This window comes from Vombatus ursinus, unplaced genomic scaffold (assembly GCF_900497805.2).
Source record: "Vombatus ursinus unplaced genomic scaffold, bare-nosed wombat genome assembly UNPS02005459.1, whole genome shotgun sequence".
Lineage (NCBI taxonomy): Eukaryota > Metazoa > Chordata > Mammalia > Diprotodontia > Vombatidae > Vombatus > Vombatus ursinus.
The window spans coordinates 4,259,598-4,268,159 of NW_020945237.1; the positions used below are offsets into that span (position 1 = coordinate 4,259,598).

Consider the following 8,562-nt stretch of genomic DNA (forward strand, 5'->3'; position numbering starts at 1 on the left):
TTGTCCAATTTTGCTCTTTAGGGCATTCTAATCTTCATTGGCTTTTTGGACCTCTTTTGCCATTTGGGTTAGGCTATTTTTTAAGGTGTTATTTTCTTTAGTATTTTTTGGGGTCTCCGTTAGCAAGCTATTGACTTGTTTTTCATGATTTTCTTGCATCACTCTCAGTTTTCCTCTACTTGTCTTACTTGCTTCTCAAAATCCCTTTTGAGCTCTTCCAAGGCCTGGGACTGATTCATATTTTTCTTGGAAGATTTGGATGCAGGAGCTTTGACTTTGTTTTCTTCTTCTGGTTGTATGTTTTGATCGTCTTTGTCACCAAAGTAAGATAATATAGTCTGACTCTTTTTGCGCTGCTTTCTCATGATCCCAACCCATTACTTGAGTTTTAAACTCTTTGTTAAGGTAAGAGTCTGTTTCCAGTGTGGAGAATGTACTGTTCCAAGCTTTGGGGGTTTATGCAGCTGTTTTCAGAGATACTTCTAGGGACCTGAAAAGTGTCAGTTCTTCCAAGGTGCTATGATAAGGGGCGAGGTGTTTCCTCTCCACAGCCCCAGCAAGCTCTACCACACCAGCGTTCTTCCTCGCCCCAGGACCGCCCCTCAGAACTGTGACCCAGATCCAAGCACAGGCAAAGCAAGAGATTCCTGCCTCAGCCCTGGCAAAGAGATCCTTGCAATTCCCCTCTGATCAGCCACTTGATTCCCCCTCAGTCTGTGGGCCAGAAGCTCAGAAGGCAGCCACTGCCCTTGGCATGGCTAAGATCTAGCTTCTTCTCTCACTGCAGTAACAGACTTTTCCTATTGACCTTCTAAGTTGTCTTTGGCATTCGTGGGTTGAGAAGTCTGGAAACCACCACATCTGTCTGCGATTCAGTCCTCTGAGGCCTGCTCCAGGATAGCTGGGGCCTGCGTGCCCACGTCAAACTGCACTCCTCTCCCAGCCCAGCGAGATATACCTTTCTGATCAGCCATCCAGGTTGTCTTGGGCTGGAAATGTGTTTTACTCTGGTTTTTTGTGGGTTCTGCTGCTTTAGAATTTGTTTAGAGACATTTTTTTGTAGGTGTTTGTAGGGGTTTGGGGGAGAGCTCTAGCAAGTCACTGCTTTCCCTCTGCCATCTTGGCTCCACCCCCCCAAATAGTATTTTTTAGAGCAGAAAATATCAAGTACCTCATTTTTATAATTGGTAAGTGTAATATTGGAATTAATTTTTCTTTGAATTTTGTTATAGAATTCACTTGCAAATCTATCTATTCACTTGCAATCTACTAAAGAAAAAAGAGTTTTTTCTTTTGTAGTTCATTTATGGATTGTTCAATTTATTTTTCAGATATGGGGTTACTTATTCTTTTGTTTATCTTTATATTTTATTATATTAATGTATTTAATCTAGGTTTTCATCTTTGTTACCATGTAATTAAGAAAAATAGTTTCTGATAATTGTATTTCCCTTTTAATTTGTTATAAGTTCTCCTTTTTCATTTTTGATAAAATTTGGTTTTCCTCTTTTAAAAAATCAGATTAACTAACTTAATCTATTCTATTATTTTTAAAGTTTCTAGTTTTATTTATTAATTTGGTGTTTTTTGCTTCCAACTTTATTAACCCCTCTCATTTTCAGAATTTCTGCTTCATTATTTAGGGATACTTTTATTTGTTTGAGTTTTTAATTTAGTATTTTATTTTACCCTAGTTGAATGTTTAAAAAAAAGTTTTACATGTATTTTCAAAAAATTGAGTTCCAAATTTTCTCCTTCCTTCCCCAATTAAGAAGGCAAGCAATTTGATTTAGGTAATACATGTGTAGTCATGCGAAACATTTCCATAATAGTCATGTTGTGAAAGAAGACATAGAACAAGGAGGGGAACCTCAAGAAATATAAAGAAAGTTTAAAAAAAAAGCATGCTTCAATCTGTATTCAGACAACATCAGTTTTTTCCTCTGGGGATGGATAGCATTTTTCATCATAAGTCCTTCAGAGTTGCTTTGTATCATTCTATTGCTGAGAATAGCTAAATCATTCACAGCTGATCATCTTACAATATTGCTGTTACTTTGTACACAGTATTTTTAACTTTGTATCAGTTCATGTTGCAAGTTTTTCTGAGAGCATCCTGCTCATCATTTCCTATAGCACAATAGTATTCCATCATAATCACATATCACAATTTGTTCAGCTATTCCCCAATTGATGCGTATTCCCTCATTTTCCAATTATTTGCCCCCATAAAAGAACTACTATAAATACTTTGTACATAAAGATCCTTTTTTTGTTTTTCATCTCTTTTGGGATAGAGATCTAGTAGTGGTATTGCTAGGTCAAAAGGTATACATAGTTTTATAGCCCTTTGGGCATAGGTCCAAATTGCTCTATAGAATGGTGAATCCATTCTCAACTCCACCAACAGTGCATTAATGTCTAATTTTTTCCACATCCCCTCCACCATCTGTCATTTCCCTTTTCTGTCCTATTAACCAATCTAATAAGTATGAGGTAGTACCTCAGAATTGTTTCAATTTGCATTTCCACAATCAATAGTGAGTTAGAGCATTTTTTCCATATTGCTATAGGTAACTGGTTATTTCATATGAAAACTGTTTATATCTTTTGATCATTTATCAATTGGGGAATTACCCTTATTTTTATAAACTTGATTCAGTTCTCTATATATGTGAGAAATAAGCCCTTTATTAGAGAAACTTGTTTCAAAATTTTTTTCAGTTACTATTGCAATTTCCCTCCATCCTCTTCCCCCCATCCTCTTCCCCCCATTTATTCTATTCTCTCTCTCTCATTTCACCCGGTTCCCTCCTCCTAAGTGTTCTGCTTCTGACTACTCCCTCCCCCAATGTGCCCTCCCTTCTATCATTCCCCCCACCTCTTCTCTTATGCCTTTCCCCTCTTACTTTACTGTGGGGTAAGATAGAATTCTATAACCAATTGAGTGTGTTTGTTATTCCCTCTTTGAGTCAGTTCTGATGAGAATAAGGTTCTTTTACCCTCCCTCAATTTCCCCCCTCTTCCCCTCTACAGCAAAAGTTTTTCTTGCCCCTTTTATGTGAGATAACTTACCCCATTCTACCTCTCCCTCTCAGCACATTCCTCTGTCACTCCTTCATTTTTTTAGATATCATTCCTTCATATTCAACTCATACCTGTGCCTTCTGTCTATATATACTCCTTCTAACTACCCTAACAATGAGAAAGTTCTTCTGAGTTACAAATATCGTCTTTCCATGTAGGAATATAAACAGATTTACCTTACTAAGTCCCTTATGATTTCCCTTTCCTTTTTACTTTTTTATGCATCTTTTGAATCTTTTATTTGAAAGTAAAATTTTCTATTCATTGGTCTTTTCATCAAGAATGCTCAAAAATCTTCCATTTCATTGAATGTTCATTCCCTTCCTCATTGATTATACTCAGCTTTGCTGGATAGGTCATTCTTGGTTGTAATCCTAGCTCTTTTGCCCTCCAGAATATCATATTCTGAGCCCTCCAATCCTTTAATATAGAAGTTGCCAAGTCCTGTTTTATTCTGACTGTGGCTTCATGATACCTGAATTATTTTTTCTGAATGCTTGTGATATTTTCTCCTTGACCTAGGAGCTCAGGAATTTGCCTATAATATTCCTGGGAGTTTTCATTTTGAGATATCTTTCAGGAGGTAATTGGTAGATTCTTTCAGTTTCTATTTTCCCCTCAGGTTCTAGAATATCAGGGTAGTTCTCCTTGAAAAAGTCTTGAAAGATGGTGTCTGGGCTTTTTTTTTTTTTTTTAAATCATGGCATTTAGGTAGTCCAATAATTTTTAAATTATCTCTCCTGGATCTATTTTCCAGGTCAATTGTTTTTCTAATGAGATATTTCATATTGTCTTCCTTTTTTTTTTTTGTTCTTTTGGTTATTTTATTATTTCTTGATTTCTCATAACATCGTCAGCTTTCATTTGCTCATTTCTAATTTTTAAGCAATTATTATCTTCAGTGAGCTTTTGTACCTCCTTTTCCATTTGGCCAATTCTGCTTTTTAAGGCATTCTTCTCCTCATGGGCTTTTTGTACCTCTTTTGCCACTTGGCCTATTCTGTTTTTAAGGTGTTATTTTCTACAGTATTTTTTGTGCCTCCCTTACCATGCTGTTGACTTGTTTTTCATGATTGTCTTGTATAACTCTCATTTCTCTTCCCATTTTTTCCTCTACTTTTCTTACTTGATTTTCAAACTCCTTTTTGAGATTTTCCATGGCCTGAGACCAATTCATATTTTTCTTGGAGGCTTTGGATATAGGAACTTTGACTTTGTTATCGTTTTATGAGTGTGTATTTTGATCTCCCTTGTCACCATAGTAACTTCCTATAGTCAGAGTTTTGTTTTGTTTTTTTCTGTTTGCTCATTTCCCCAGCCTATTACTTGACCTTTAACTTTCTATTAAAGTAGGGTTTTGCTTCCAGTGTGTAGACTGCACTGTCCCAAGCTTCAAGGGTTTTGTGTAGCTGATTTGAGAGATACTTCTAGGGACCTATAAGTTTTCAGTTTTTCCAAGGTGGTGTGATTTAAAGAGAGGTGTTTACTCCTCTCCTGGCCTGTGCTTTGGTCTAGGAGTAACCACAAGCACTCTTTTCTGCCCTGAAACTATGAGAAGTGTCCCTATTCCACTGTGGCTGTAAGCTCTGGTGTACTTGATCTCTTCCTCACTGTGGGACTGCCACCCAGGACTGCAACCTGGATCCAAGTATGGGTAAAGCAACAAAGTCCTGCCTCAATGCTAGCAAAGAGACTCTTGTAATCGCCTTCTGACCAGTTGTTTGACTCCCTTAACATCTGTGGGTTGAGATCTCTGGAAGAAGCCACTGCTGCCACTGCTAATTCAGCTACACCCAAGGTCGGCTCCTGGTTTGCTGTGCTGGTGCAGCCTGCCCTAGACAGTACTCCTCTCTCACTCTGGTGTGAAAGACCTTTCCTGCTGACCTTCTAAGCTGTCTTTTGTGTCTGTGGGCTAAGAGGTCTGGAAACCACCTTTGCAGCCAGTGATTGTCACCCCAAGGCCTACTCCTGTTTTGCTTTCTCCTGGTCTACTCTGGCATGGCTTCTCACACAGGTGTGACAGAATCTTTTCTGCACATCTTCTAAGCTGTCTTGGGCTGCAAAAGTTGTTTCACTTAGTCTTTTTGTATGTTGTGCTGCTCTAGAATCTGTTTAGAGTTATTATTTAAAGATATTTGTAGGGGTTTGGGGGAGAGCAAAGGGAGTCCCTACCTTTACTCAGTCCTCTGGGCCCTGCCTCCCCCCAGCCCCACCCTCTTGGGCCCTGCCTCCTTTGTTTGAGTTTCTTAATTGTAAGAACTAATTTGTTGATCTGTTCTTTCTTTTCTTTTTTTCTCTTTTTTTAAACAGTAAATAGCAGTACTTTTAATGTTACACACATCAAACCATAATAAAAAGACAATTATAAACTGGATGCTGTTTCTCTATTTTCATTAGCAACATATTCCTCTTACAGTAAACCAAGTTTGTATTCCACCATCATGTGTGGTTCTCCCATTATTTCACTTTGTGATGGATCATTGAGAATATCTTCAAATCCAATACTCTCATCATTACCCCTCAAAATATCCAGGGAGAGGTTTGAGCTCTGAAGAAATGGAAGGTGCTGGACCTGTTTCACTGCCTTGAATTCCATCTGTAACTTCAAGGGAGCGTATAGGCCTTGGATATTTCTCAGTGTGGAAAAATTCATTTTATCTTGATTGAGCTGGAAATTTTTTTCTGATAATTCAAGAGGATGACTTGGCAAAAGTTCATTTTTGACTCAAGAAAAACCTCTCCGAAGAATATCATGGTTTCTAAAAGGAGCACTAGCTGAAAGTTCAAAAACTGAAATACTGTCCTTTAGCTGAGATCCAAGTCCTCTGGTATTCATCTTTGATCCGCCTGCCTGCCGCCACCGCGCTAAACCTCGTCCTCATCCACTCCGGTCTGTTCTTTCTTTTCTTGATGAAAGATTTTGGAGATTTGAATCTTCTCCTCAAAACTACTTTAACTGCATCCTGTGTTTGGGATAGTGTTTCATTATTATAATTTTCCTTAAAATTTGCTATCATTTCTATCACTTTTTCTTTTCATTTTGTTTTATGTGATTCTTATAGGAAAATCATATATATATATAAATTTGGTAAGTACTATGTTGTTAATGCATCTTAAGAAATAATAAAAATGCCATTGAAATACTACATAGGCATAAATTTTTGACTATTAATGATTATAACAAAAATAATTATAATAATAGAAACTAAAAATAAAATTAAAGGCAATAATAATTAAGCAGAATAAACAAATTTGTATTTGGACCTTTCTATTCTTGCTATTTATTCTCTTCATATTAAAGTTTCTGTGCCCTTATGTTATTTTCTCTTTGTAGTCACTTGTTCTCCCTTTAATGTGGGACTTTCTTCTTATACTATACTTTACCTCCAGAAATACTTCATGAGCCTTACTTTTTTTTTCACTGCCCACCCAAGAGAACCTAATGATTGATATTTCATTGCTTTTGGACCCTGTATTGACTTTCCAAGGTTATCAAATTAGATAATTAGTGAATCTGATCAACTGATTTGTGCTCTTATGCCAATTCAAAAGAAAAGAAACGAAAAGAAAAGAAAAGAAAAGAAAAACCTACTCTAATGCCTTATTGTAGCATTGGGGTGATACTGAATTTTCCTAAGCTATGGCAATAGAATATAAATTCAGGCAGCTTTTGTTATTCTGGAAGATGTTTGAGTATGGTCTCAGCAACATATTGTGTCTACTTAACAAAGGCCAAGCTGGGGAAACACAGAGATGCTCATCACCGATAATCTGACCTATGGTTATGGATTCTTTTGCTAAGGCAACCTATGAAACAAAGACAAATAATAAAGTGGATCACATCCCTTGGGTACCTTCTCTGTTGCTTCTGCAGTGGGTATCAGAGTAGCAATAAAGGGATGAAAAGGTGTGAAAAAATCATCCAGTTTTTGTATATTTATAGCAGCTCTTTGTGTAGTGACAAAGAATTGGAAATTGAGGGGATGTCCATCCATTGGGGAATGGCTGAACAAGTGGTATATGAATGTAATGGAATACTATTGTGCTATAAGAAATGATGAGCAGGATGGCTTCAGAATAACCTGGAAAGAATTACATGAAGTGATGCAAAGTGAAGTGAGCAGATGCAGGAGAACATTGTACATAGTAACAGCAATAATGTAAAATAATCATCTGTGAATGACTTAGCTATTTTCAGTGATACAATGATCTAAGGAATTGTGATGAAAAATGCTATCCCCTTCCAGAAAAAGAACTGAAGGAATTTGATGCAGATTGAGGCATACTATTTTTTTCTTTCTTTATTTTTCATGTGTTTTAGTATGTATTTTCACAACATGAGTAATATGGAAATATATTTTGCATGATTGTATATATATATAACCTATATCAAATTGCTTACTGTCTTAGGAAGGGGGTAGAGGAAGGAGAGAGAGAATTTGAAAATAAAAAAAAGAATGTTAAAAACTATTTTACATGATTTTGGAAAAAACAAAATATTATTTAAAAAGAATCATACAGTTTTTTGCCCATCCATAAGCATAAATTTGACTATTTGTACTTAAAATGTCAGAAACTTCACCAAACTTCATCATTGACTGACAAATAGACATACTACTCCTGGAACTGAATTGTACCGATCCAGACATCCTTGCTGTAAAGGAAACCAGAAGATAGAAGGAAGTTGTAGTAAAATGGAAGAATGTCTCATATTTTCTCCTTGAAGAAGCAAATAAAAGATTTGTTGGAGTCATTTCTACCATGCATCCAAAGGAAATGAGAAATATATTTTCATGAGGAATTTAGGCATACTGTATTTCAGTGCTCATGTCAAATATTTTCCAAGAGATCATAATGAAAATAATTGCAGTTTATGCACTGACACAACATACTATTACCATTACTTGAATGAGGAAAAATGACAACAATTAATTTGTATTTAAAAATGACAGTGGCATCCACATATATTTGAATAATGGTATGTATATTATACATACACATATATGTATGTGTGTGTCCTTAATTATTCAGTCCCAAGAAGGTTGGTTTGTTTGTAATGGATTGCACTGAATATTTTATAAAGCTAAATAAAGACTAAAATAACAATGATTATTGAATAGATTTCCAATGGATTTCCAATCCATAAACATTTATTCAGGGACTACTTAATCAATTCTAATCATTATTCTAGACACCAGGGATACAAGGACAAAACCAAATCAGTCTCCATCCTCCAGGAATTTGCATTTTATGGGGCAATACAACAGGTTCACAGATAACAAAATATAGAGTGTAGAAAATTAATACAGTACAAAGGAATTGTAAAAGAGAGATGTGATATTGTACTGAATATGGATAAGGGAAATCAGGAAAGGCCTCTGAAAAGAGGAGGCACTTGAAATGTCCTAGGAAGAAAACTAAGGGTTCTAGGAGGTAGAAATAAGGAAGAGGTATCACAATTATTGAGTGTAGATA

The 8,562-nt window shown here is 36.1% G+C and overlaps 1 pseudogene; it reads right to left on the bottom strand.

Moving 5' to 3' along the window:
- Positions 1-5,431: 5,431 nt before the first annotated feature.
- Positions 5,432-5,925, bottom strand: LOC114032601 (annotated as a pseudogene).
- Between the last annotated feature and the right edge of the window lie 2,637 nt (positions 5,926-8,562).